The sequence below is a fragment of the Vanacampus margaritifer genome, chromosome 4, assembly GCF_051991255.1.
Source record: "Vanacampus margaritifer isolate UIUO_Vmar chromosome 4, RoL_Vmar_1.0, whole genome shotgun sequence".
Taxonomy (NCBI): Eukaryota; Metazoa; Chordata; class Actinopteri; order Syngnathiformes; family Syngnathidae; genus Vanacampus; species Vanacampus margaritifer.
In genome coordinates this window covers 3,540,510-3,546,834 of record NC_135435.1, presented here as the reverse complement: position 1 = coordinate 3,546,834, position 6,325 = coordinate 3,540,510, and the positions used below count along the sequence as shown (strand labels likewise).

Genomic DNA, 6,325 nt, shown 5'->3' with positions numbered 1-6,325 from the left:
TGTGTATGTGTGTTTGCGTGTGTAACGCTTTGTATTATTGGTGGAGGCAGGAGACATTGATTCTTCCAGATCAAATATTTTTATTGTTTTGAAAACAACGACCTTGTTTGAAAATGTATCAAGTAAAAAGTACAGATACTCATGTTAAAATGTAACAGAAAAAAGTAAAAAGTAGGCTAGAAAATAAATACTCAGGAAAGTGGAAAAAGCTACTCAAGTAAAGTAACAAAGTATTTATACTTTGTTACTTCCTATCCATGATTATCACAAAATAAACTGCTTGACTTTTTTGAGGGTGACCTGTTGTCAATGGGCCACACTTTGAGAAACACTGCTGTGCTATATCCAAACCTCTGTGCCCCTCGATTTTGAGGTTCTTTTGTCCTTCTTAGTCTTCAGAGGCTGTCTTTCTCCTATGTGGGATTCTTGCCTGTTTGGGTGTACCAGTCCTAATTCTCGAACCACTTCTGCCTCACTAATTTTGCCAAAGTTGACAACACATGTTCCGTTTGGTTGGTGACCCATTACCAAGTCCAAAGTAGGTAGTGAAACAGTACTTGTCACATCTCCGAAGCCTCGAGATGATGCAAAGGAGGGGGTGTCAGGTGAAAAGGTTTTATATCCCTTCATTCCTGGGCAATGACCCCAAGACCCTCTCTCTTTCTTTCTCACTGCTTGATGGATCTTTTTCCAGCCTAGGTGGTTGAGCTCAAGCAGGTTGAGCACAATGCAGAAAACCCCCACACAGAACATAAACAGCAAGAAAATTGTCTTCTCAGTGGGCCTAGAAACATAGCAGTCAACTGGCTGGCTGCAGGGGGCGGAGGAGCATAGAAAATGGACCGGCACCTGAAATCCAAACAGCTTCCACTGGGCCACCACAAAGCCGACCTCGAGAACGGCACGCAAACACACATGCAAGACGTAAAATTTGGACAGGACTCCTCCTGATCCATCCTTGTGGCTAAAAACATGAGCCGGACCAAATGACACCATGTTTTTAGCATCTTCACACTGTAAACCCTCAGTGATGCCATGAAGGACATCTGCTGGACTGTGATCTCCACGCTTATGGGAGCAGATGGAGCAACTGTCAGTGTCACATCTACGATCATTCGGGCCCGACTGCCCTGAGAACTCTTTTTCTTCCTGCAGCATCTGGATGGACCTTTGAGGCAGCTTGGCCAAATTGTGCCAGGTGTAAATGATGAAGCAAAGGGACGGAGTGGAGACGCTGATGATGTGGAATACCCAGAAGCGAGGTTGCGAGATGGGCGCAAATGCATCATAGCAGACAGTCGAGCATCCTGGCTGCAGCGTGTTGCACACAAACATCTCCTGCTCGTCCGTGTAGACGTCTTCAGTCGCCACAGCGACAACAAGCAGTCGGAAAATGACCATCACAGTGAGCCACAGGCGCCCGATCATGGTGGAGTGTTGGTGGACAGCATCCAGGAGACGTTTGAGTAGGGTCCACTCCGTCATGGTTGTCTGTGGGCACCTGCTGCCTTGGAACAGTCACTCTTGATAGATCCACCGCCTCTCCTCTTTACCTTCAACTGCTTGCAATTGCTGGAAACTTAAAAAAACAAATACCCTGCCAAACTAAATATTCTGATCTGATTTGTGGTTTCTTCTCAAGTCTACTGATCATCTTTTACAAAAAAGGTTGATCTTCACTCAGAGTCTCTTACAGGCTTTAGTCTTAAATTGACCAGTTCTCTGCTTGAAGGTTCTCTCTTTTTGCCACCCTTCTGTGACGTAGATTACAAGAGAGAGAGAGAGAGAGAGAGAGAGAGAGAGAGAGTTCTCCCATCTTACCTTGATAAGGATGTCTCTTGGCACACTCACTTGTCTCTTGTCTTCCAGGTCAATTTTAAAACCAAGAGACAGCCTGCTTCCTCCAGTGGAGGACCAAGTGATAGTGGCCACTAACATTCTTGACTGATTAGCTGTCTGAAAGCTAAAGTGCTCTTCCATTTATAGGCTGTTGTGAAACGCTGCCAGATGACAAGTGAAAATGGGCAGACTTTGAGACATTAGAAAAGGCTTAAATGATTATTAAAACTCATTCACTCCCAGCCATTTTCACTGAAGCAACCCCATTCGTCATTCTCAGGCTGTTTTACTGGATTTTGACTGATTTTGCAAGGCCCACACAATATTGTGTTCTATTGCTACAAAAACGTAACCTTGCTCTAACGAAGATGACATTTTCATCCATGGCCATGATTGGTCAAAACAAATGTGCACAATGCCGAATCGTCCAACCAGCTCAAAATATTGTACAGAATGTCCCGCCTTTCTCAAGCAAATCAACGCGGAGCAGTCCCAGATTGATATTGTGGAGAACTCCCTTGAGTAAATCACAATATCAGTCTGGCTAATGCCAGGTTAATAAAACATAGAACCTACCAAAAGAAAGATTAGAGTCTCTTCTTTCATCAGGTAAAAAAGTATATTTGTATCTATTTCTGTTTTGCAGCAATTAGCATTAGAATATAGTTAAGTTTTATCATTATTCATAAACCTGTTGAAAACACTGGCAAAAAAGCTTGTTGCAACTTGGCCCTGGCTGATCTCTTAAACTTTTTGTCATAACTAACATTGCTCTAAGCAACCACTTGAGGTCAGAGTCTGCATCAAAGCCTTCTGTATGCTCTAGCATTAAAAAAAAAAAACACATATAAATAAGTTTTTGGGACCATGCAATTATTTAAAATTGAACGTGTTTATACATTTTTGGGAGCAAATGAGTTAAACACTGAAACATGTTTATTTTATGTTTAGAAGGTTTGAGCTTCTCCAAGTTGCTGGACAGCGCACCGCATGCCCTGCGTTCATTGTCTCATGAAACTTCCGTTGATTGGTTGTATAGCTCCCGGCGACAGCAACAAAAGTTAAACTGTTTTCAACTTTGTAGTATCCTATCGCAGTCCTCTGTGTGCACGTCGACGTAAACAAGTGCGAAATTTCACATGCACGAATGTCACCTGTTGCCCCTAGGGAGGAGAGCAGGTGATTGTCGCCTTGTCGCCCTGCTTCCAAGAAAATGAATTGAGAGTAAGTGGCATCGCTTCCCGTGTGTTGAACGCTTGAGATGCCACGAAGGAAGGAAGGAAGGAAGGAAGGAAGGAAGGAAAGAAAGTGCAACTCAACGTGCAATTTTAGGCACATTCCCTTCCTTTAAACATGGAGAGTGAATTACAAAGTAGCCTTGGTGCAGAATATTGAAAAAGAATTAAAGTAAAGTAGTAAACCATACCAGCTGTCAAACTTACTTACCAGCCGACAGCCGCTTGCTTTGCTCCGTTTTTCCCCACAGCCAACATTTTCAAACCCCTTTCAAGCCTTCAGCCTCAGTGTCATTATAAAACTTGTGCGGGCTTAAATAAAGGTCAGTTTGGAGGAGAAAGAAAAATACAATAACAGCAAGCAACTTACACTTGAGGAGGACACATGATGTGCACTTTCTTAGTGTCCTAAATTAGCGATTGAATATGAGTTTGGGATAGCATTGTGTTGATGTTGGTCGCAACTAGGTTAACTATGATAAAGTAACGTCTAAAAGGGAAGTCAAGCTAGCAATCACGCCACGACGTGGGCAAACTTAAAAGTAAGAGTGTACTAAGGCTATTTGCTTTGCTGTCAATGTATTACTGTATTTGGTAAACTTTATTTTGAAGTTAGGCTTAGCATGTTACGTTGACTATGAGTGGGTTTCTGTCCACCTATTTTTATTAAAATTTTCAAGAATTGAGAAAAAGAAACTTAATGGAAACGCCAGAAATTCCAAAAAAGGCCCACAATTTGCAAGAAAGTCTTTACGGTTGGAGGGGGTGTTTTTTGAAGCGTATCGAAAAAAGGAAAATACACATTTTGGTGATGTAAACAGGTTTTGCGAATAAGCGACTACAAGACCACATATTCGCAAAAGAAGAGCAGAAGGAAACGGGCATAAGAAGCAAGTCCGATTTGCGCATTTTTACAAAATTCACATAAACATTTCGAAACATTTGGATGGAAAACTGACTACTAAATAGAAAAGCTAGAAATTGAAAAAGAGCCCAAAATTCGCAATAAAAGTTTTTACGCTTAGATGGGGTAGATTTTGAAGCGTATCGAAAAAAGGAAAATGCGAATTTTGGCGATGGAAACAAATTTTGGCAAGACCGGATACACGTCGCACGTTTTACGCATTACGTCACACGAATGTTCGTCATCCCAAAGCAATGTCGGATGATAAAGTAAGGTATGTTTGGGGGGGGGGCGACAAAACTGAAATATTTCTGGAATTAATTAAAGAAGCAAATATTAATGCTATTTTAGATGGAAAACAGCAAAGAAACGCTACGGTTTATCAGGAATGACAAAAGCAAACTCATACGACGTCATTGCACGGTGCAGTCGCTTCCTGGTCTTCTTTTAAATTATTGGTGGATCACATCTCTATGGTGTATAGCGCCACTTACAGCAGCGAAGTCCCCTCTCAATATTCGCAAAAGAAGAACGGAAAAGGGCATAAATCGCATGACTGTTTTGCGCATTTTCAGTAAATTTGCTTAAAGAATTCGAAACAAGTGGATGGAAAACCTGACTTATGTTTTAGCTTCACCCTAAAAACAGATTAGTCAAATTAAGCAAAAAAAAAAAAAGGGTTACATCTGACCAATCTAGCTGGTAGTTATGTATCTGACAGATCCTTTGGTTAGAACAACCACTCTAGAATGGTAGGTGTGTTCAACCAATATTTATTGGTGATTGGGCCAATCGATACAAATTGGTCATTCTGACCAAGATATTGGTTAAACTATGTTTCTGGCTGACATTTTTTTGGAAGTCCCGCGGGTCACAGGATTCCCGAAAAAAAGTACCACTGATGTAACGCACACCTAAGTTGGGCGAAATTCGTTCTCCGCATTTGACCCATCCCCTGAGGGAGCAATGAGCAGCAGCAGGGGCCGTGCTCAGGGTAGACACTCTACTCTACCACTAGGCCACTGAACTGGTCACACTATAGTGATCTATCTAGACACACATTTCCATTTTTTAAAATTATATTATTTATAATATATCATATATTACAATATATTGCAATCCCTTATAATAATTAATAAATACATTTAGAATACAATAATGTGGTGGCGGTGCCCACCCAACCTGATCCAACCGGAACCTCCAGTTTGGGAGACATTGTGCCGACCAATGCACTGACAGCACAGGCCGCCGCCGATGCTCAACAAACACGTGGAATTTTGGATTACACGTGTGCGCATAACGGTCCCGGACTAGGACTTGTGGGACAGCAAAAATAAAGCAACTGAGGATGCTATGTCCCGTGTTAATTACGGAAAGAGGAGGTTCTTCTTCCCTTCAAAGCAACGCACGCAACACACTCGTACGAGGCAAGCGAAGCCACACTTCATTTTGCATCCGGTGTGAATGTAGAGTAGTGAAATAATTGAACATGTGTTTTATGTTTTAGTTTCTTAAAAAAGGGCAGTAGGCAGTGTACAACCTGAACTGGTTGCTACCTGTACTTTTCCTTTTCTCTGATGTTCCGCTCCACGCCTTCTCGCCTCCTCTACATCCTCAATCAGTGACCGATGTGCTCACACTTCACTGTAAATTTCCCTTTTCTTTTCTTTTTTGACTGGAGTGGTGTTACATTTCCCAGTAGTAGTTTTTCTCCAACAACAAAAGCACATCAACAGAACTCAGTCTTAATTCCAAGTTTCTTTCCCATGGAACGTGAAGGCAGGGTGATTCATAAATTATTTATAGATGCACATAGCAACCAATCAAAGTCAAAAGTATAGAAGATGCAAGAACATCTGTGTTTTGGGATTGAGCCATCCTACCTCAGAGCATACGTAGATGTCATTGGCATTGAGTCTGGACAGTAATGTTTGTCATTCTATCGACTCCATTAATCAAGCAACGTTTCAAGGTATACTGTTGATCTACACCTTCCGCATACGTCTTCTTTACACAAGTAATGTTCGAGGAAGCTGAGGATGACATTATCAATAACAAAATAACATTCCGTGTAAACACAATAAGAGCACAGCTGAGGCGCTTTAAAACTACACCACAGGTTAAAGGAACAATGATTGCCACGCCCATTTAAGTGGGGTGAAATTTGTTCTCCGCATTTGACCCATTCACTGAGGGAGTGGGGAGCAGCAGCAGACGCTTGCTCTCAGGGTTCATTTGGTGATCTAACCCCCCAATTGCAACCCGTAATGCTGAGCGTCAAGCAGGGAGGCAAATGGGTCTCATATTTATAGTCTTTGGTATGACTTGGCCAGGGATTGAACCCACA

General features: G+C 42.0%; 1 pseudogene; it reads right to left on the bottom strand.

Annotated features, from left to right (window-relative positions):
• Positions 1-339: 339 nt before the first annotated feature.
• LOC144050647 (gap junction delta-2 protein pseudogene) lies at positions 340-1,485 on the bottom strand (annotated as a pseudogene).
• Positions 1,486-6,325: the final 4,840 nt, after the last annotated feature.